The sequence below is a fragment of the Musca domestica genome, unplaced genomic scaffold (genome assembly GCF_030504385.1).
Source record: "Musca domestica strain aabys unplaced genomic scaffold, Musca_domestica.polishedcontigs.V.1.1 27, whole genome shotgun sequence".
Classification (NCBI taxonomy): Eukaryota; Metazoa; Arthropoda; class Insecta; order Diptera; family Muscidae; genus Musca; species Musca domestica.
In genome coordinates, this window is record NW_026712286.1 from 8,372,116 (window position 1) to 8,396,891 (window position 24,776).

Here is a 24,776-nt window from a genome sequence, read left to right on the forward strand (position 1 = left end):
TTGAAAATATTTTGTTTTAATTTTTCAAAACAATAAATGCATACCCAAAATTAACAGAAGTCGGTCATACTTGGAAAAAATGTAATTAACTGGAAGCTGGAAGCTGTCATTGTACCATGATTTTTGAAAATTCTAAGTAAACGAAAACATGCGTGTGTATACCTAAAAGGCCGGCTGACTGACACTTTTGCTGTTTTCCAGAAAATAAAAAAATAAAATCAATTAGTAGCAATGCCCTGAATTAATTTATTTTTTAAGGTGTTATAGCAATAATATATATAATCATATGCAAAATGTTAATACACATAGATTAAAAAGTGACAACAATACCCATTCTTTCTGATAGTGCCCATGGTAGAAGAATATAGGTAGACGCGTCGACACAGCTGCTGGGACAATGAACTGTCAAACCAATTTTGGAATTGAAAATGTTGAATGAAAAGTTATTTAAATTTGTAAAAATTGTTGAAAAACGCGAATTATAATAGCCTCCGAATGACGTAGGATAAGAAAACATAAAAATTCTACTTATATTTGAAAAAACATTTAAATTTTTTTGACATATCAATGCTCCCAAGCGTTGATGCATCTACCTGTATTCTCCTGCCATGATAGTGCCCTGATATGTAAGTGCAAAGACGCAAAAATGACTCAAATGTAAACATGCCATGAAATTAAAAGAAAATACATAATATCGATTGTTTGATTTACATCAAAAAGTCGTTTCATCGATTTCCTCTTTATCGATTAGTCAAACTAACGCACTGTAGATCCCTTGTTTGAACGTGTCTGTGTGTGAGAAAAGGAAAAAATTAAAAAAATCAGTCAGACAAGAGTAGAGAAAGAATAAATTTATACTATCATCTTTTTTGTAATAATAAGAAATAGATTATTTAATAATAAAAAAATACTGAACGCAACAATCAAAACGCAAAAGAAACAACCACAAAACGAAAATATGCAATTGCAGTGAATGGGAAATGGAAAATGAGTTGGAAATTTTCACAATAAAGTAGGCCAAATCAAAAAATCAACATAAAAAATACAAGGAGAACAAGAAATTGAAAAAATCAACGAGCAGCACTCAACACACACATCAACGTACATACTACAATCATTGATCACACTCAACTTTATAATAAAACAAAAAAGAAAAAAAATATTTTGAAGTGAAGTAGTACATAAGAGGTGATACAAAAAAAAAAAACGAAAAAAATATTACACACATAAACGGAATGATGGCGATGATGTGAAGAAATCTTGAGAATCTTTTTTTTTTTTTGTAAATTGTGCTTGTGTATATTTTTAAGATACAAAAACAACAACAAATGGCAATTGAGAAATCAACATTTCTTTTACACCTTCCAGAAAAAAGAGATAAAAATAAAAGATAAGAGGAATGAAAAAAAGACAAACAAAACAATCTAAATAATTTTTTAGATTTTGTTTAAAGTGAAAAAAAGACTAATCAAAAACGTTTTGCTTCATTTGATTTTTTGTTTTTTGGGAAATTTATGACAATTTCTTTGTTCTCTGCTCTGCTGACAGGGACGTTAACGTCACAGGCCCCCCAAATACATTTTGACGTTTACGTTGTCTCAGTGCCGTAAAAATACAATAACAACGCGCCGCCATCCCCATCCACATACAACAAGAAATACGAAAAAGTTAACGGGCCCAGAGAGAAGAGACGTCGTCAATTTCAGTCAGTCAGTTAGTCTGCTTCTTCTTTTTTACGCTTTAAGATGTGTTTTTGGTGATTTCGGGTAAATGCTGCGTGTCTTTGTTTAACCAGAAGAAGAAAAAAGGAAGAAAAATGTCAATTTTATGCCTAATCATTGCAAATTCAAGTGAAATTTTGTGAAAATTGTGCAAGAGAAAAGTTAAAATGTAAAAAAGAAGGCAGTGAAATCAAGCTGGAAAAAAAATCAGCCCCGAAAAAAAGTAGTGAAGAATAATCAAGAGAAACCGTGAAATACCAAAATGTTTTTAAACATTGCAAAAGTGAATGTTTTTAGTAGCGATTTAACAAAAAACTTGCACTCTATTCTTTGTAAATATTTAAAGACTACCCATAAAAGCCGCCCCAACATAAGATTTTCATTGTCTTTATTAAATTCGTTGTCTTCGTCGTTGTCGTTTCGTTCGTTATCCTCTGCGTTATTGCCATTGTGGTTGTCGTGGTCGTGTTGGTGGTTGCCTAAATTTTAAAGAAGTATCTTTTGGATATGTATGAATCCAACAACAGCAACAACAACTCAAAGTGGAAAAAAATTCAATTTAAAACATATGAATTTAAGTGAAAACCCATAAATAGCAAAAAAATAACGTCCAAAAGCGAAGGCAAGAAGAAAAAATTTCTCACACAACAACGGCACAGAGGAAAAAAACCCAACCTCAAGTGAAAGAAGAAAATACTGGTTTCCTTTTTTAACTGTGTGAACATCGCAATAGTAGTAGTCATCGCCGTCGTCGTCGTCGTTATTTGTGGACGTCGACGCTGTCAGTGTGTTTGGTGGCCGACGTCGTCATTTGCCTTTTTTACAATTGGCCAGCCAGCCCAAAAAATTTAGAGGAGAAGAAGGAGGAGGAAAACAAGTTAAAAAATAAGAAACACACACTCGCACTTACTCATCCACATAAATTAACTGTGTTTATGTGATTCTGATTGTTGTTTTTGTTTAGTTATAATATACAACAAATAACAAGGCGGCGGGCGACGACTGCGATCGCCCGTCATCGTTGCAGCAGCAGAGGCAGCGTCATCTATTGAAAGAAAAATAAAAAAACCGCGCTAAAATTTTTTTAACCAAGACCGAGGAAAAGAAAGTGGTGAAACTTCTTTTTGTTGTTGTTGTAAGTTGTGTGTTTCTTCTTGTTTTTTCTTTGACCAAGGGCTTCTTCAAAAACAAACACCTAATATACACCACCAGGAAGCTAAGAGGCTTGGCATATGCATTTTCAAAAGGATATTTTAAGCTGTGTCTTTTGAAGGTAAGTTTTTTTCTTTCTTGGCTTTCCTTTATCATATTTTGTTTCACTTTATTATTATCTTTATTTCCAAGATCTTTCTATTACCTTACTTCCTCATAAATATTAACACTTTTATCTTTTGTAATCTTGAAATGTTGTTGCTGTTGTTTTACCTGTCATTCACTCTTTACATGAGCGCTGCCGAGAGTTTTCCCCTCAGTCGACGTTACGGTTGACATTGTTTTTTACTTTATGAGTTACACTGCCTTTACACGGTGCAATTTTTAGCTGGCATTTTTATCAATTCTCTTTTAAAATTTCTGCGTAAATCTTCGCGCCTTTACACGGTGGCATTTTACGATAATAGTGCTTGGCATTTTTTCTGACATTTTATTTTATTCAGTATTTCGTATAGAGCTAATTGTTTGTAACAGATATTTATAAAGAAGTGATTTAAAATTAAATGTGTGAATCTAAAGAAGAAATGATGGAAAAAAGTTATTGAGGTGTTAAATATTGCATTATTAACTTTTATTTTAACTTTCTTTTTTTACTTTTTAATACATCCAATTAATTTTCATATAATTCACTATACAATTCAATCACTAAAAACATAACATCACAATAAAAGAAACGCATCAAAAATTACAATAAAAGAACGATATGAAATATCAACATCATAAAAAATTCGGAAGAATCAAAAAGAGAAATGCAAAGAAAATGGCATGTAACCCTGTGCGGTGGCTTATCGTGCCATTTTTTCTTCTATCCTTGTCTCTCAACACCTTTTACCAACAAAAAAAAATGGCATGGTTAAAAAATGTCACCGTGTAAAGGCAGTGTTAGTAATGTGTGGTTTTACCCCCTTGCTCTTGCTCACTCTCTCTCACAAACACCTTCATCTCTCAGCGCCTTTATTACATTGCCAATGACGGCAACGCCGCCGTACCGTTTGTCATTGTAATGCAATACAAACAAACATGTGTGTGTGTTTTTGGGGGGTAATGCATGCATCGTTTGGCATTAGGACAGACAAGGCATGCATGCATTCATGTGCCCAAAACGCATGGGGGTCTCTCCAATTATTTATTTTGCCTGAATAGTGATTTAATTCAATAGACCGAAATGACAGGTGGTGGTGGTGGTGTTGGTGATAGTGGCGGGCAACATTTAGTAGTTTGTTTGAGAGACACAATGACGTTTGCTCATTCCCCCGCCAATTTTAAATAATGTACAACTACGTTCTATGCTTGTAAAACTAGTTTAACTATAAAGTGATGTTTTCATTTCTAAGATTTATTTTGTTTAAAAAAAATTATATACAGGGTGAGATGAAAAAACTGCAAACAACTTCAAACTGCTGTCGTTTCTAATCCACAGCTGTTAAAATTATTCCAGTGACAGGTCATTATTAAAATAAAAATTATGACATTTGACTTTGTTGCCGATTTTTATCTCACCCTTTATGTATTTATTTTTTAAATCGTATTAAGTTTAATTACACCTTGGGGGCAAGGTGTTAAAAAATAGAATAAAATACCGTTAAAAACTTTTCGAATTGTCTGTGTGTTTGAAAAAATATAAGGGGTATCTACGAAATGTGTTAACGTTTTAAACCGGTATTTTTCACATGCTATAAGAAACCGGTATTTGTATTTTTGGTAGAGGAGTTATTAAAGAATTTTGTAATAAATGCCCAGTCATTCTGAAGAATTTTGTGATGAACTAGTTATTGGAGCAAATTATTATTCTTAGTAAAATTCTAGTCTTTTTTTTTTAACAAAAAAAAAAAAAAGACAATTTCTGACATTGGCCAAATATCAGATGTTTTTTTTTTCATTTGTTTTTAAAAATATACCAATGAACCATTCTCGAATAAAAACAAACCAATCTTGTTTTGCGATAACAAACTAACAAAGTTCAACAAAAAAAAAAAAAAAAAACGTTATCACAAAACTATTAATATTTCTATTAAACAGCTGTGTTTCCAGAAAACCACAAACATAACTACATGACAGCAATAGCAAATAATACGTCATTGATTTTGTATTGCTAATTTGTTTTATAAACGTTTGTTTCCATCCAAGCAAAAACCAAAAAAAAAAAAAAAAATGAAACCAACAACAACAATAAATTCAAAACAAATAATCTAAACAAGTTCATCAAGTGACAGAGACACTCAGCACGGAATTGTTATCATCGCGGGCACATAAACAAATGTATATTTTTAAACATATTTACATATACTCGCTTAATATCCCAACATATTTTAGATTGCCATTTATAAATAAATTGTTGATAAAAAAAGAATTTAAGGAAAGTTTTGGAATTAAATATTAAATAAATATAAACCATTTAATATTTTTAGATTTCAATTTTTTTTTTTTCATTTTTCATTTTGAAAATAATGTTTTTAAAAAGCAAAAATTGAGGCAATTGGGGAGAATTGGGGCAATTTCTTTTGATTTATAAAAATGTCAAAAATGACATAAAGAATATATTTTTTATTTTGGCTTTAGTTCTTTAGGACTCGTTTCTCTATGATGATGCGAAAGTAAACTCGAAAGATAAACAGTATTACAAATTAATTGTATATATTTTCGACTAAATTCGAAATTTGAAAAACATATTTGGAATGGTGTTTTTCTTTCGCATTCAGCATACAGAAACAGGCTAAAGAGATTACTCTAAATTATTAAAAAAGGGGTTTGTAGTTATACCTGAGTTATGTGGTATTTATACTTATTTTATTTTGACATTTCTTCCAAGTTTTTGTTATTTTGTATTTTTTTATAACGTAGAAACAGTATTTCTGTGAAATGCAACCGAATCACTTGTATTTACGTAAATATCTAATTTTAATTCATTAGTCAAAAATCGGTCTATATAACCCTAAAACAAAGTCGCTCTTTCTCTCTCTCTCTCTCTCTCTCTCTCTCTCTCTATTCCTTGCCAATTATATATAGTATTTGCGAAAATATCTAATATTTATCGATTAGTCCATAATCGGTTTAGATAACCCTTAAATAAAGCCGCTCTTTCTCTCTCTACTCCTTTACAACGGTGCTGCCAATTATATATTGCGGTATATGGCCACATATCAGTTTTGTTAATTACCCTGGGTGCTAGAAAAATGCAATCATTTATCAGAATAAAATTAAATTTGTTAAAAAAAGATAAAGTAAATATAAATAATCAAGATCTTTACCGTCCTTAATATTTTTGTGACAAAAAAAAACATCTGTTTGCCAAGTGTACTTCGTTAAAAAATCGTGGTCAAAAACCCATCTATACATGCCTTAATTATCATCTATGTCGTCTTTTTCAGAGCTGTAAATTACTCAATGAGAAAAAAACATTTACAGCCTGTTCCACGATGTCGAAAGAACACGTTCGCACAACTTTTACACGACAAACAGCTGATTTCCGTTCCACTAAAATCCATCAGAACGAAAATTTGCACGAAAATCAAAGCGAACGCAAACGTAAGCGTTTCAGTGTAATTTTGCGTTCCACTATCTTTTTTCTTTCTTACGCATGCGAACACAAATGTCAAAATCAGTCACTTGTGTGTTTGCTGTCGAATGATAAAAATTAAGGAAAATTGTTTTAACATAAACATTCCTTGATGGAAAATGGAAAGAAAAATGTAAGTAAAAATAATAAATGCAATTTAATCTGTGAACAACAAATATATATTTTTTTATTTTCTCAATTCCAGCACGAAAAAACTACACAGCTGCGGGCACTAGTTGAGTATATGGGGGAGAATCCTAAGTTCGCCAGAGGAGTGTCAATTTTTGGAAGCAGCAGGCAATCCCATGAAGACCACTGGAAGACACAAACCTAGAAAAAATCATTTTTTTATTATTTCAAAAATGTAAAAATACAATCATACTTACTGGTTGTTAGGTACTTCAAATAAATTCGAAGCATCTCTTAAATGCCTCCGTGGCACAATTTGAACCTCCTCCTCATCATCCATAAAAAATAGGGCTACAGAAATATTCATTTTTTTTCTTTTTTAAGAACACAAATAATCTGAACACAATCACTAGAAATTTTATTTTGTTTGTTTATTTACAATTTATTTGTTTACAACTGAACTGTCAGTTGAGACAGAGCCACTGCTGCTTTTTCGCGTTTAAATTAGACATTTGGCGCTTTTTTTTCCTTATTTCGCGATTAATTCTACCAAAAAATATTTTGCAACACTGAATCACGTAAGGCTATGCGAAAGAAAGAACGAAAGTTAGTGGAACGCATTCTTATGCGAAAGTGAGTGAGTAGCCTTCGTTCGCACAAATTTTCTTTCGAGATCGTGGAACAGGCTGTTAATATGACGTTTGTATTTGATATGGCTCTTCGGTCGCAGTTAATTTTGGGTATCTGGCCACATATGAGTTTTGATAATTTTATAATCAGTGCCAGAAAAATGCAGTCATTTATCAAAGGCGGCTTACAACATCGATCATTAGGCGACAAATTTCAGTGCATCAAATAGATTCTTTTCCTACCCCTTATAAGAAAACTGCAAACCTTTTTCAATTATTTCCTAGATTCATTGTGAAATTTCTGAAAATATGAAAGAAAAAATTGCGAACAAAGAAAAAACGTGACACTATGCATTATACACAAAAAAAATCTATTTTTATTTACAATTTTTTTGTTGTAGATAGCATCTTAAGGAAATATGCGTCTGTGGCGCAATTTTTATTATTAAATTTGGCTTAGACATTGTGCAAGCAAGCGGATCAACAAAAAAATACGAATAACATATTACAATCAAAAATCATTCATAAAAAATAATGTGTGTGTGTTTGTTTGGGGACAATATTAGAGTGGGTTGCTTAAAATAGCAAAAACGCAGATTAGGTCATGCATAAAAGATGATTTATTTTGACTTTTAATAAAAATATTATGACCGCTAGTTATACCCCACACCACGAAATGGTCAGGGTATTATGTCTTTGTGCATTTGTTTGTAACAGCGAAAGACATCGAGATAGACCCATAGTTTTTTTTAATGATCTGCATAGAAGCACATTCTGAGTCGATTTATGCATGTCCGTCCGTCTGTCCATGTATTTCTTGTAAACAAAGTACAGGTGGCATTTATTGCACGATACAGATGAAATTTTGCAGAAGTCATTTGCATGACCCAAGGACGAACCCTATTGAAATTGGAGGTAATTGGTGAAAATTTTGATATAGCTTCCATATATATCTTCGTCCAATTTGTTTTTTATTGTGCATCAAATGTGTAATATTAACCCAAATGGGATGGAATTTGGCACTTACGAGCAAATTGAGTCTAGAAATAAGTATGTCAAATTTGGTGAAAATCGGTTCAGATATAGCTATAGCTCCCATACATATATTTCATCCGATTTGTTATATTTTTTTGTATTCGTTTTTTTTTTTTAATATGGAGCTGCATCCTTTTTCTATAAAAATTCGAACAGAAAAATATTTCTTTTATAAAAATATTTAATTGACATATTTTTCCTTTATAAAAGTGTTTATTTCCCATAAAGTGAACAAAATTGTGAAAAACCTATATTCCACTTATCGATTTATAGTACCCTATACTCAAGTGTTATATAGTGTCCTCAGCACATAGTAAATTAATCCTGTTTTTGTTTTAATAATTTTTGAGAGCGATTTTTAAGAAAGCTTACATGGTAGAATCAATGATTGTTTTTTGAAAATTCGAAAAGAAAAACATTTTCTTTATAAAAATATTGAATTGGTACATTTTTCCTTTATAAAAATTTATATTTCCCATAAAATGAACAAAATTGTAGCCCCCGATTGTGAAAAACCTATATTCCATATTTCGATTTATAGTACCCTATACTCAAGTGCTATATAGTGTCCTAAACACATAGTACAAACAACAGAACAAAAATGTAGCCCTGATTGTAAAAAAACCTATATTCCACATTTCGATGTATATTACCCTATACTCATGTATTATATAGTGTCCTTACTACATTGTAAATTAGTAGTGTTCGGGTTTTAATGATTCCAGAGAGTGATTTTTAAAAAAGATCACCAAGTTTCCTTTATAAAAGTTCTTATTTCCCATAAAACGAACAAAATTGTAGCCCCCGATTGTGAAAAACTTATATTCCATTTTTCGATTTATAATACTCTATAATCACGTGTTATATAGTGTCCTAACCACATAATAAATTGGCCCTGATTCGTTTTTAATGATTTCAGACAGTAATTTTTAAGAAAGATCACCAAGTTTCCTTTACAAAAGTTTTTATTTCCCATAAAATGAACAAAATTGTAGCCCCCGATTGTGAAAAACTTATATTCCACATTTCGATTTACAGTGCCCTATACTCAAATGTTATATAGTGTCCTAACCACATAGTAAATTTGTCCTGTTTTGGTTTTAATAATTTTTGAGAGTGATTTTTAAGAAAGCTTTACATGATAGAATCAAGGATTGATTGACAAAAGAACTCTAATGCTGCATTCTTGTTCTATGAATGAAATTTGATATGAAAAATATTTTCTTTATAAAAATAAACATTTGACATATTTTTCCTTTATAAAAATATATTTTTCTCATAAAATTAACAAAATTGTAGCCCCCGGTTGTGAAAAACCTATATTCCATATTTCGATTTATATTACCCTATACTCAAGTGTTATATAGTGTCCTAACTACATAGTAATTTGGCCCTGTTTTGGTTTTAATGTTTTTTGAGAGTGATTTTAATGTCCCATCCCTAACAAATGAGAGCATTTATCGAAAAAATAAATTATGACATTTAAAAATTAAAACTAGAAAAATTTAATGAAATTTTAAAAATTTTTGGGAAGACTGAAAATTATGAATGAAAACTACAATATTGAATGGCGTATGTACATTCAAACGAAAGTACATTTTGTTTTCTCTTTCATTCGAGGTACGCATTTTGTCCACGAGTTGAAATTTCCACAGAAAACTGCAAACAAAAGAGCAATATTTTCAAAATGTTTGTATCGGCAGAAAAAAAATTTTTGACAAGTGTCTCTCCAGCAGAATATAAAATTAAAAAAATACAAAAATATGTTCAAAATGTCAATATTTTCACAAAAACTTGAAAACATGAATGAAAATTGTAAAATTAATGATATAATTATTCTTTGGAAGAAAAACAATAATTTCTTCTATTCATATTAGTGAGAATTTCATGTATTTTTGTATAAATTCCCATTCAAATAAACAAACAAAATTTGTGAAAAAATGAATTATTTTACTATGAATTACGAATCGTGCCGTATGAACGGGTTAATTCGTGTACATAATTCTGAGAGCGAACAACGTTGTTCGGTTTCCAATGGAAACATGCTATAAAGAATGTATGTCAAGTACATAAGAGATCTATAGATCGATTTTGGAACTAAGACAACAATTTCAACCAATTAATAAAATATGAGGCTAAGCTTGGAAATTTAACATGTGATAAACTTTTTTTTACTATGAAAAATTGAAAAAAAATGTTTTCAAATTATTTCCCCCTCTTCTAATATTTTTAATAATTTGTAAACATGTTTGCAATTTTTTTTATTATATTGCAATATACTAGATATGAATGTTATGTATGTACAATTTTTTTCCTTTGCCACATTATTGCTCTTTTTTATTTGTTATAAAAAAAGAAGCAAAAACAACAACAAAACACTGCTATGCATAAAAATGTTCATTCAAGTAAATTGAGAGAAATGAAAATGGGGTGGTGGTGGGGCAAATGGTTGATCGTTAGTTGGACCGACTGCCTGACTAGCAGCTGGGGGATGGGTTTGCTTTTTGATTGAAAATCATATGTGTACAAACATACATACACACATACCTACATTACGTTTATGCACATCTATTGAATACATATTGTAACATAGCCGCATATCCGTATATGTATGTATGGACATATGTAGCAAAACGATTGCCGTCTACTCGTTCGAACGTGTTTTCATTTACATGCACACACAAACACACACACACACATTCACTCACTCACTCTCAACATGATGTACGTTATGTACATCTCTACATATTTACAAGTGAGGCGAACGAATCGAATGTCTTTGGGGGGCTCTATGGAAGAAGAAGAAGAAAAAAATATTTGCTTGTAGGTATGGTGGTGTTGTTGTTGTTTTCGTTGTCGTATATGTGAGAGTGAATCAAGTAATTTATGACCTAAATAGAGTTTCTTTCATTTCGTTCCTCCCCACTCCACTCCCCTCTTTATTCGCATGCTTTCTTTCATTTCACATAGCTACATGCTTTTTCTTTCCTTTTTGTTTAACTCTTTCCACTTTTGATTGTAACATGAACTAAAATAAAGGAATCTCTCATAACAAGACGACGATAAAGCAAAAAAGAAAAAAATAAATAAAATAAATATAATAACGTTATATGCCTCCGACTTTCTGCCTCTCTCACCGCCGCCATTCATTCAACAACAAACTGACTAAATCAAAAAGCAACATACCTTACGTTGCACAAACAGACACACACACACACACACCGCCATACAAACACCACATTGCCGTGCCGCCGCACTCTGCTAGTAACCGAATGAGGTCAGGGCAAAACAATTAAGGCCAAAAACGCTATAGCAGCCAGCCAACCAGCCAAGTCAAGCCATTCGGCCAGTCAGCCAGCAGCAGCACACAACCAAAACCATCGAAAATAATGTTCAGTTTTCATTTTCTGTGGGCTTTTTTTATTATCATTTCTGTTACAATTCTTATTGGTGTTGCTGCTGCTGCTGGCGTTTATTTGACAGCAGGAGTGGTTTTGTGTTAGGAAATGTGAAATAGAATAAAATCCCTAATGGGAATTTATTAATATTCTTATTTGCACAAAATGGGAAAATACATTTTTCTAATTGGGACAACAAAAGGAATGGTGCGAAGAGCAAATTATATAAAAATTAATGAGTTTCATTAACTTGCTCGCTCTCACTCCGAAAATGGTAATTTTATATATGTAGCTCTAGCTGCTGATTGTTAAAAACCTATATTCCATATTTCGATCTATAGTACCCTATACTCAAGTGTTTTATAGTGTCCTAAACACATAGTAAACTGGCCCTGTAAATTTCCCATGAAGTTAACAAAAAAGCTGCTCCTGATTGTGAAAAACATATATTCCATATTTCGATCTATAGTACCCTATACACATGTGTAATATAGTGTCCTAACCACATAGTAAATTTGCACTGATTTTTGGTTTTTATAATTCTTGAGAGTAATTTTTAAGAAATCTTACATGGTAGAATCAATGATTGTTCTATGAAAATTTGAACAGAAAAGTATTTCCTTTATAAAAATATTGAATTGGCATAGTTTTTCCTTTATAGGAGTATATATTTCCCAAAAAATGACCAAAAATTTAGTTACTGATTGTGAAAACCCTATATTCCATATTTCGATTTATAGTACCCTATACTCAAGTCTAATATAAGTTGTGTTCCAGAACCTGCAAATTAGTACTAATTAGCACTAATTCTGCTACAACGCGTTCCCGTACTCCAAAAACTAGCAAAACTTGCAGCTCTCTCGAGAACACACATTTCTGCTTGTTTTAGCTACATGAATTTGGCCGAGCAGAAATGTGCATATTGTAAATTTGACATTTAATTGGCAGGGCTAACAAGGTTGAAAAATGTATTGATACATTTCAATAAAGAAAATGATCAACTTGAAAACTAAAGGAAACACTAATATTTGTCGTGCAAAAAACAAAAAGAGAAAATATGGAGCAACTGATGTATTCACTTTTGGATGATTCCAGCAGTGAAGAGGACTGGCTGAATGAGGAATCAGATTATTAATTATTATTATAAATTATTATTTTTAACTTATCGTCTTCAATACTCATTTTTTAAATGTTGGCGCTCTTTTCAGTAAGGTTTCACCAGTCCGATTTAGGCTGTTTACTTTTGGAATTTTGAATTTTGACATTTTATCGCATTTCTGCTAATTTTCCGTTCCCTTATTTTTTGAGCAAACCTAAATGAGAATGACATTTCGAACTGTTCTCTCTTCTGCTAGTTTTACTACTAAAAAAGTACTGGAACACAACTATAGTGTCCTAACCACATAGTAAATTTGTCCTGTTTTGGTTTTAATAATTTTTAATTTTTAACAAGCTTACATGGTAGAATATATGATTGTTCTATGAAAATTCAAAAAGACAAATATTTCCTTTATAAAAATATTGAATTGACATATTTTTCTTTTATAGAGGTTTTTATTTCCCATAAAATGAACAGAAAAGGTGCTCCTGATTGTGAAATACCTATACTCCATATTTCGATCTATAGTGCCCTACTCAAGTGTAATATAGTGTCCTAACCACATGGTAAATTGACCCTGTTTTGGTTTTAATAATTCTTGAGAGTGATTTTTAAGAAAGTTCAACAAGTTCACAAAATATGCCGTGTCGTAAGAGATCTGTAGATCGATTTTGGAACTAAGACAACAATTTCACCCAATGGATGAAATTGCAGTCCAAGTTTGGAATTTCAACATCTGATAACCTTTTTCAGCTACATTATTCACCGGATTTGTTTTAAATATCGTATTTGAAGTTCGCGATAGGTACTTGAGCCTATGACAAAAAAATTACTTATGCAGACAATTGATACAATGGCCAAGACAATTGATAATTACAAGCTATTTTACAAACGGAAACGTTCCAATGTATAAATTTAAATTTTTAAATAATAAACCCATAACAGCTTTCGACATCTAGCATTTTAGAATGTCTAAAGAATGATAAATAAAAAAAAACTGTTTTTCGATTTATAGTACCCTAATCACATGTAATAATAATTTATAATAAATTTCTAGAGATTTCTAAAGAAAATTCTTTATGTGTGTCGATTTTGATGGTATTGATTGTAATACGCCAAATTTGGCAAAATCGTATTTTTTTCAAAGTAGAGGGATTTCCAGAAGAAAAATAAAATAATTTTATTTCTATACGATTAATTAATTTCATTGTATTACTTATTATTTCATCAACATTTAATTAAATGCGAGTTTTATAAAAAAATCGATGTGTAACCTGCAACCTTTATGATAAGGTTCACGACCGTTATAAATACAATTGATAACCAAGAAAAAAATAAGCGTTCCGTTATGATAAGGTTCACGACCGTTATAAATACAATAGATAACGAAGAAAAAATTAAGCGTTCCGTTGTAAGGAATTAAACCTATTACAAACGAAAAGCGTTCCATTACATTGTGAGACGAAACACTATCAATCAAGATAATTGACAATTTAATATATTTATTTATTTATTAAAAATAAAATAATTTAATCATATTGTTTATTTGTACACTTCCGATAAATTTTTGTCACATTTTTTTCCATACAAATAATTAGTTTAATTATGAAAAATTGCCGTTTAAATATAGCACAACATTCTATCGCCACAACAATCAACCTAGTTGCAATGAAATCGAAAATATGCAATGAACTCGAATTTTAATCGAACAAACAAACACACAAAAAATACATATGTGTATTGCTATCTAAAATAGTATGTCTGTTTTTTGTTATCGGTCATGGTTAAATTTTACCCAAATATGTCACGTGTCACATTGAACAAAAGCCATTAAACCACCAGGCAACCAGAGATATCAGAATTTTCGTTATTGAAAGTGAAAATGATTTAGTTGTGATAGGCTAGAAAAAAAGGGTGTGTCATATTTGGCATACAAAAACAAACAAATTTTAATTATTTGCCTCAAAAAAATATATATTGCAATTATTGTTAATGGAGCCTAAATAAAATTTGGGGTCTGTTTTTCTATGACAATACTAATAAGAATCCGAAAGAAAAACACTAATCCAAATGAGTTTTGTTTTTTTAATTTTTTAATTATAAAGGAATTTGAAATGTCGTTTTTTGTTGGCATTTACTTTCGAATCTTCATTTTTAGTTTTTTTACCCAACTACAACTTTCGATATCCAGCATTTTTCGAAAAAAAAACTCCTAGTTGTCTTTGTAACAATATCGATTTATAGAACCCTAACCTCATTTAATTTAACAATAATCATTTTTTTTTTTAAGATTTGGAGAGTTTTTCCTATAAAATCGCTTAATGTATTGTGGAAACTCTTATTACGACCACAATTTGCAAGTGGTCAGGGAACTATAGGTCGATTTTGATGCTAAAGCATAAAACATGTCAAACTTTGTTAATTCATAAATTTGATAAACATTTCATATATTTTGGTCAATAAATTGACCTCGGGTGGGAAATAAAACATATAGAGGCATAAATCAATCGATTTTTTTCTGTTTACTACATTGAGTTTATGTTCTTAACAAAATGTACATATACAAACAATTGAAAAATTCACCAAAATTCTTAAGATTTAGATTCTGGATTTGTTTTGAAGAAATAAGAACGCGTTTTCATACATTATGACAAACGAAGACATCTATTTACACTTGGTGATTGGCCACCAATGTGAAAGTAAACAACACTTAATATGTATGTACAATTGTAATGGGTCTTGCTGCAACAAATGCAAAGCTTCTTCTTCTTCTTTTTTTCCTCCTCACATTGTCTTGCAAATGAATGTATTTTTTTACGTATTGTGTATTAATACTTCTTGAATTGATAAGACTAATAAACAATAAATACATGCCGTATTCACATCCCAACACAAACCTACCTACCGATGTATACAAATAAACACACACTGCCGCCACAACAGCTATGCAGGCAGGCAACCAGTCAAGCAACTCACCAACAAAATCGTAATTTTCTGTTACTGATAGCAGCAAGCAAGCTAGCAAAAAAAAGTAACATGACGAATAGCAAGAAGTAGAAATAAGGTATGAAAAATATTGTAAAAAAACCCATGAAAGAGAAAAAAACTAAAGTGAAAGTTTGACTGAATTAAAAAAAAGAAAAGAAGGTAAAACAAAAACTACCATAAAAATGTGTGGCATGTCTTGTTGTTTTTGTAAAGCTCAGAAAAAAAGAGAAATACACAAATCAAGCCAATCAATAAATGGAAAGTGCCGGCAAAAATACCAAAGAAAAATTGTATAGAGTCATAATTTTATGAAATTGGGAAGAATTCAGGCGCCCTTTATAGTAAAATCCCATTGGATAAATAATTTGGACTGATATCAAATGTATTTTAATCGATAGTGACTATTCGATTGATAGAACCCAATATCTTTCAATTTGCGAAAATCGATCTAAAGATCCCTACTCTATTTAGGCAATGGAAGAAAAATGAAGAAAATCTTGTTAATCTTGTTAAAGATGGAATATATCGGTCCATTCCTTTTGGTACCTTCCCCACCAAAGATTCAAACTTTTGAATATCCATGAAGCCCATAAAAAACGAAATTACCATTCGATTCCATTCAGACTTTGTACATCTGAATATTTCCATCAACACAAGATCTGTTATAAATTTGGTAGAGATCGGACAATTTCTTCTGGTACCTCCCCCACAAAGGGTCAACATTATGAATAATCAAAACGATTATAAAAACCGAAATAAGCATCTGGTTCTCTTCAAATTTTTTCACATGCCAATATTTTAATTAAGAAAAGTCTGCGGTGAAGATGGGATATATCGGCCTACTCTTTCTGTTATTTCCCTCACAAAGGAATATCAAATGTATTCTAGTCAATGGGGTAAAATCGATCTATAGACCCCAATATCTTTCCTTTTCCGAAATTCGATTTAAAGACACCTAATTTATTCGATCTAAAGACACCTCAAATGTATTCTAGTCAATGGGGGGAAAATCGATTTATAGAAACCAATATCCTTCGTTTTCCGAAATTCGATCTAAAGACACCTAATTTATTCGATCTAAAGACACCATCAAATGTATTATAGTTAATTGGGGGGGAAAATCGATTTATAGAAACCAATATCTTCCGTTTTCTGAAATTCGATCTAAAGACACCTAATTTATTTAGACAATGGGAGAAAATGGAAGGAAATCTTCTTAAAATTTGTTAAACTTTATGACTATGGTGTCCGATTATAAAATCGGAATGATCCATGAATTCATTTGCAAAAATTATTATTGATTTTTTTTCAACATTAATAATGTAATTAGAGATTTTATTTGTTTTTTGCATAAAAGAGACAAACTATTTTTCTATTGTGCAGATTCTGTAAAACTATTTAATTATTTGTATGCATTATATATGATTAGTTTAAATTAAAACTATAGATCCCTATCTTGCAAGGATAATCCTTAAAATGCCACCTAATTTCATGAGATCTTTGGCTAGGCTTTAAGTCAATTATTTTTGGTATAGGACTCATCAGCCTAGGTTAAAAGCCGCTTCAATATATGTTTTAAATCACAAAATAAACAATGTCTTATTCTTGAACACATTTGGGACGTAATTTTCTATGGCTGCAGCATAACAGATGTTTTTCATTCGCTACGCCTAGATTGCCAATTAAAAAAAACATGAAATTTGTTTGAAAATTAATTAAAACATTTTTTAAAACCCGTTAGATTGTATGGCATATTAACGGTATATTATATTATTATGATTCTTTAACTGGTTTAGTCTAGTTCAGCCAAAAATTTACATAAATTGACAGGCAAATTAACATAAAAACAGATATCATAACCAAAACAGGTATTCAAAGTTTTTTACAATTTTCCAAAAATAAAAAACCCCCGTTATATTAGGAAGAACTAATAAAAACCAAACCAACTATTTAAAAGAAAGTTTCTCTCCCATGCACGTTGTGAAATTCTGGAATTTGTTTGCTGTCAATTTATTATTCAATGCAACAATACACAAAAGAAACCGAAAATCTATTTAAAGATGAAAGATTGTGCGAAAATAAAAGAACAAAATAAATAAATATCAAAAGTAATTTGCAAAATTTCAAAAATCTGTACGTATGCATGTTTGTTTGTATTACGACTACTACTACTACTACTGGCTTTGTTGTATTTTGGAGGAGCCCCCCCAATCGGTGTGTTGGGTGTGTGTGTGTGTGTGTTTATTTGGCGATTAACCTTGAACTCATAAAAAGCACTCAGCGTTGAAATGAACAGCAGCAGCAACAACAACAACAAACACAAATATATTTTTCGGCAACAATAACAAATGATTAAGACAATAAAATTAGAAATATTTAAAGAAATACTTGAATGTATTTTATTTCCAAGAATCCAATACTGCCATAAAATGTGCACTTTAGTTTTCAGGGGAATTATAAAAAATAGGGAAGATGGATGGAAAGAAATTTCGGGAAATATAAACGTAGAATTACAAATTTTCATTTAAACCATTTTTAAGAAAATAAATGACAATGTTTTCCTCTTGACTTGGACATTGTGGGAACCGTTGTGTCCCATTCCTACTATAAAACCTTTTTAGTTAAATTTCTTCGTAGTATTTTGGTTGTTTATCGTTTTGGTTCATAATCGATCTATAGATACCCTGTTACATGCCCACCTCCCCAGGAAACAAAGAAAGAAATGATTTAAGGAAGTTGCAAGTCAGGGACAGACAAAGACAGATGTGCATTGAGCGTAATTCTCTCCACTCGCGTTTGGGGCCATTGAAAAACAATGTAATTGGAGAGTAACACAAATGGGAGAATAAAAACATGCAATTCTCTACCAGACTTAAACTAAAACTATTCTTTCTTGAAAATATATATTTCTTTGAATTTCTATTCCCATGAAATTAATAAAATTATATATTCTTTTAATAAAATATATTACTAGAAATACTTTTATTTTACAATGAATGGAAGGGGAGAAGAGGGAAAATGGATGGGAAGAAATTTCGTAGAATTACAAATTTTCATTAAAACCCTTTTTAAGAAAATAAATGGCAATGTTTCTCCTTGACTTGGACATTGTTGGACCCGCTGTGTTTGATTCCTATTATAAAACGTTTTAGGCAATTTTCTACGTAATATTTTGCTTGTTTATCGTTTTGGTTCATAATCGATCTATAGATACCCTCTTACTCCCAGGCAACGAAGAAAGAAATGATTTAAGGAAGTTGTAAGTCAGGGACAGACAAAGACAGACATGCATTGAGCGTAATTCTCTCCACTCACGTTTGGAGCCATTAAAAAACAATGTAATCAGAGAGTAACAAAAAAGGGAGAATAAAAACATGCAGCTCTCTGCCAGGCCTAAATTACAAATATTCTTTCTATATATTTTTGTGAATCCCTATTCGTATGAAATTAATGATATTAAATATTCTTTTAATAAAATATATTGCTAGAAATACTTTTATTTCACAATGAATTATTTTTTATTTCTCACAATGCCTTCGGAAGTGTTTCTTCATTGTTGTTTTTGTTGTCATGATTGTTTCTTCCCAAAATGACCAAAATGAACGGAATTTGTTTCTCTCTCTCTCTCTCTCTCTCTGTGTGAGAGAAACACTTGGTGCCATAAAGAATATTAATACCGTCATAGCGAGAGGAATGCAACGTTTAACAATAAACAAATAAATAAATGATGTTTTAAATATATAAAAACAAATGTCGATGTGTTTTTCTTTTGTTTTGAGTAATATAAACAAACACACTTCGCATATTGAGAGGTTAATATTCTAAGCATTTTTTTTTTGGTTTTGGTATAAATAAATCGATAAAAGGACCGCAGAGTAATGACATTAAACAGGGAGGGCATTAACTTTGTAGACTAATCGAAGCGTAAGGAAAATAAGTTAAATGAAATCAGTCGGTTTTGCCGACAGATCTTGAGTCTTGAGTTATGATCATTCATTGAGCGTTTTGATTACTCCAAACTTTGAACTTTTGTGGGGGAGGTACCCAAGGGAATAGTCCGATCTCGACCATATTTACAACAGATCTTGTGTTCATGGAAATATTGAGATGTGCCAAGTCTGAATGGAATCGGATGTTAATTTCGCGTTTTAGGAGCTTCATAGTTAATCAAAATCTTGTCCCTTTGTGGGGGAGGTACCAGAAAGAGTGGACCAATATATTCCATTTTCACAGCAAATCTTGTGTTAGTGGAAATAATGGGATGTGTGAAATATGAAGAGAATCAGATTCCTAGTTTGCTTTATTTGAGCGCTTTGGTTATTCCAAACTTTGACCCTTTGTGGGGGAGGTACCAGAAGGAATAGTTCGATCTCCACCATCTTTATAAGAGATATTGAGTTGATGAAATTATTGAAATGTACCAAGTCTGAATGGAATCGGATATTATTTTGGCGTTTTATAAGCTTCATGAATATTCAAAAAATTTACCCTTTGTGGGGCAGGTACCAGAAGGAGTGCACCGATATATTTCATCTTCACACCAGACCTTGGGCAAATAAAAATATTGTGATGTGTGTAATTTGAAGGCAATCGGAGTCTTACATCACATTATATAAGAGTTATAATTATTCAAAATTTTGACCCTTTGTGGGGGAGGTACCTGATGGAGTGGACCGATATTGTCCATTTTCGCACCTGACCTTGCACTGATGTAAATATTAGGATTAGCAAATTTGGGGAAAAATCGGATTATCCTTTCTCTTTCTGTGCAGTAAATAACTTTCTTTGAAAATGTTGACATTTTGTGTGGGAGGTACCAGAAGGAGTGGGCCGATATTGCCCATTTCCGAACTAGATCTAAGTTTGACAATAATATTACGATGTACCAAGTTTGGATCAAATCGGATACTCCATTCAAGAGTTATGCCAGACAGTCGATCTGACATGGGAAGATCAACTTTAAATGTCCTAAAACGTTTTTGGTCCACAGCGACCTATGATCTAAAATGTAATATGAACAGATTCTGACTAATCGAACTGATAATGTGTTAGTCGGTGTTATAACGACAAAGGCAGGAAAATTCGATAGGAATTCACCGAAAAAATAATGAGAATTTAATGTTTTATTGCCTCCAATTTTTACATCAAAATAAGATCTGATGATATATAAGAAAATCATTCTACTTGTTTCCCAAAATTGTTTTTAATATTTTTAATTATTAAGATGCCTCCAGATATGTGGTATTGAAAAAAAAAACTCATACAATGTTCTAACAGGCCTGTAAAAGCCACACTCAAAATTATGAAATCCTAAATTCTTATTACCCTCCACACCTCTTCCCGCCTTTTATTTCGTTCCATTTATGTAAATGTAATACAAGAATAACGTTTCCAAAAAAAACAATTATTTTAAATCCCAAAAGAAACACCTGTTTTCTTTCTACCGCGGAAGAGTTTACATTTGCCCTGCCGTTTAATTTGTTATTCAATAATTTAAATACAATTTTGTCAAAACAAATTACCCGCTATGTTAATGTTACGGTGTGTATGTCTGTACACGTGTCTGTTTGTCTGTTTCCCCAAAGGGAACACATATGGTGTGTTTGTGTGGGCTATAAATGCATTTCATTTACATAAATAATACGCAAGACACAGACACACACCTTTTACACAGGGTGAAGGCGCACAGTAATTGGGGTTACACAAATAGTTGAAGTACTAAAGATAATGCAGGGGAAAATGCAAGGAAGCCCTTTTATCGAAATTTATTGCATTCTGTGAAATCAATTAACACCAAGAAGATTTATGCAGATTCATGGTAAACCGTTTGAAAAATTAAATTTTCATAGACACAATACAAAATTACATATTTCTCAAAGAATTTTGATAGAATTTGATTTAAAATTATTAATATGGAATGGATTTTACTGAAAATGTCCATAGTTTATTAGTAATACACATAGAGTCAATTGAAATAGGGTACTAGAAATCGACTTTTCAACATAAGCGAATTATGGTGAAAGTCGATCTATAGATCTCATAATTTTATGTTGTGTTATGCTAGGAACACAATTGGAGCGAACGACGAATTTCGCCCTACGCGGCGACAAAATGAGCCGCGAAAATTCGTCGTATAGAACACAATACCGACGAAATTATAAAACAGCTGATGAAGTTGTTTACTTTTTGCTCATTTGTTGACTACAATGAATTATACAAGAACACATAATTCTTTACGTTCTCTATTATAATTTCACTTATGTCCATCTTCTCTATTATAAATTCACTGATATCCATCTTCACTCAGGCGCAAGTACACAAATAAATAAACAAATTAATTATGTTTTTTTATACGAGTAACAGATAGTAGAGTGACCATAACAAATTTTAAAGTAAAAATTAACTTTATTTACTAAAACACATAAAATTCGTACAAGTATGGCCACCTTGTACTGTTTTGTTCGCCGGTCGCCGGCGTATGAAATAGAAATAAAGCTAATTGAGTTCGCGGCGACCGACGAAATTTTCGCCGGCGCCGTGATTGTGTGCACTTCCATATACACATATGGTTTTTATTTTTGACGACGAACATACGCCGCGAAAAAATTCGTCGTTCGCTCCAATTGTGTTCCTAGCATTATGCTTTCTTCGTCGTAACGGCACCTACTCCTTATAAAATCCGTTCCAATAAATCGATATATTAAATTAATTGAAATATTACAATAAAAGCAAAATATGTGGGGATTTAAATCGTTTTTTTAAGCATAAATCGTCAATATTTTTATACAAAATGAAAAATTATTTGTTTATTCACTAGAAAAAAATTGTGTGTACTTTTCTGACCCACTAAATAATATATAGATCATTATTCTTCTATGGCAATACTAATGAGAAAAACGCCATTCCATATGAGTTTTCCATATTTTTTATTTTTTTTAATTAGAAAAATATTTGAAATCTTATTTGGAATGGTATTTTTCGTTAGCATTCACATTCGAATCGTTTTGCAGAAAGAGTCCTTTAATCATGCTAACATACGCTTAATTAAAATATTAATGTTTCATAGCAGACTGACAAATCAGCTTTAATTTTTATACCCTCCACCATAGTATAGAGGAGGGTATATTAAGTTTGCCATTTCGTTTGTAACACCCCGAAATATACATTTTAGACTCCTTAAATATATATTCTTGATCAGCATAAAATTCTATGTCGATTTAGCGATGTCCGTCCGTCTATCCATCTGTGGAAATCTTCCGAACGAAATGAAGTAGGTTGATAAAATTTTGCTCAAATGTGTATTATGTCTGCAGGACTTTTGGTATTTAAAATGAGTGATGTAGGTCCACGTTTTGGTATAACCCCTATATAATGGTACCTCCCATTTTTTCGGTATTTTGCTGATTTGAGCGATATTATTCACCGGAAATGTTTCAAAGTTGGTATTTGAAGTTCGTAATGGGTGCTACAGCCTATGACAGAAAAATCTCTGTAAAGGTCCACGTCTTCGTATAGCCCCCATATAATTGTACCGCCCTATATTCGGAATTTTGATGATTTTAGCGCATTATTCACCGGTATTTTTTTCAAATTTGGTATTTGAAATTCGTAATGGGTACTACTGCTTATGACAGAAAATTGTGAGTGCAGGTCTACGTCTTCGTATATCCCCCATATAACGGTTCCCCCCAATATTCGGTATTTGATTTTTCAGCTACATTATTCACAGCATTCGCATTTTCGCATTTGAATATTTTAATGGTTTATGACAAAAGTTGCCTATGCAGGTCCACGTCGTCGTAAAGACCCTAATATAATGGCTACATTCGGTGATTTAAATATTTTAAACGTTTTTTTTTTTTTTTTTTTGAATATTGCCAAATTTGTTCCAAACGGTGGAGGGTATTTAAAGTTCGGCCCGGCCGAATTTGTAGCTTCTTACATTTTTTTTTTGTAAAATATCCATCGTTTATTAGTAATTTCTATACAGAGACAGTTGAAACAGGGCTCCAGAAATCGACTTTTAAACATAAGCGTTTCATGCTAATAGTCGATCTATAGATCTCATAGTTTTATGTATTTTGCTTTTACTATTCAAACGGTACCTACTCCTTATTAAATTCGTTCCCATGGGATCACTTTTAATGCTTAAATTAATTGAAAAAGTTGTTGTTTGTGGAGTTCAGTAGAAATTTCATAATGAAGAGGTCGAACATAGAATAGGGAGCGATTCACGTTGCATGTGTGAGTCGCTGCAATTTACTCATAAAATCAATGGGTGCGAGGTTTTTTACAGTATAATTTTGCAGATGGTGTCGGAAGCCCACTTTTACATATTTTATGAACTATTAGATCTGCAGCAGAACAGCATATTCGTCTATTTTCTTTTATTATCGCTCTTCTTATTTTCTAATTCTATGAAATACCCAAACACTAAATAAAACAAAACTATTCAACTTAAAAATACCATGAATAAACATTAATTTAAATGAATGTTATGTTAAATACATATATCACAACAAAAAAAAGCATAAGAAATGACACATTTTTTGTCGTTTCTCTACGGAGAGAAGAAAGGCACAAATAAAAGCAAAATACAACTGCCACTTTAATAGCTTTTTGCCAAAAAAAAGAAAGAAAAAAAAATACTACTCAATTATTCATGACCGGCCGCGCACATTGTGCGATTTTTTTTTTGTGTTCGTTTTCTGCCTTATCGGTCTGCTTAATTATTCTATCTAACAACGAAGTCATTGTTTGCGATGTTTGAATATTTGATTGTTTTTTTTTTCAGTTTGTGCAAATAGAAAACAGGTTTTCTAAAAATATATCCATTATATTATTATTTTTTTGATATTGTAAGGTGAGTTTTTTGTTTTGTAATTTGAATATGTTAGGCATTAAAGTTATGATAACGAGATGACCCAATTAAATGTGTGGCCGTTATGCTTTAGCTGGCTGGTAACGGTTTTTAGGAGTTTAAGACAAAACGACCTTTAAAGCCCTTTA

The 24,776-nt window shown here is 31.5% G+C and overlaps 1 protein-coding gene and 1 long non-coding RNA gene across 2 annotated transcripts in view; one reads left to right on the forward strand and one right to left on the reverse strand.

Moving 5' to 3' along the window:
* The first annotated feature begins 743 nt into the window (after nt 1–743).
* Nucleotides 744–24,776, forward strand: part of LOC101891635 (mucin-17) — a 53,573-nt gene continuing 29,540 nt past the window's right edge. Inside the window, 1 exon segment of the mRNA XM_011292994.3 lies at nt 744–2,994. The gene's annotated coding sequence lies outside the window, so the exon portion shown is untranslated.
* LOC131803139 (uncharacterized) lies at nt 6,646–7,304 on the reverse strand. The gene is made up of 2 exons (XR_009342487.1): nt 6,876–7,304; nt 6,646–6,819 (listed from the first exon to the last, which is right to left on the reverse strand). It is a non-coding gene; the product is annotated as an uncharacterized LOC131803139 (long non-coding RNA).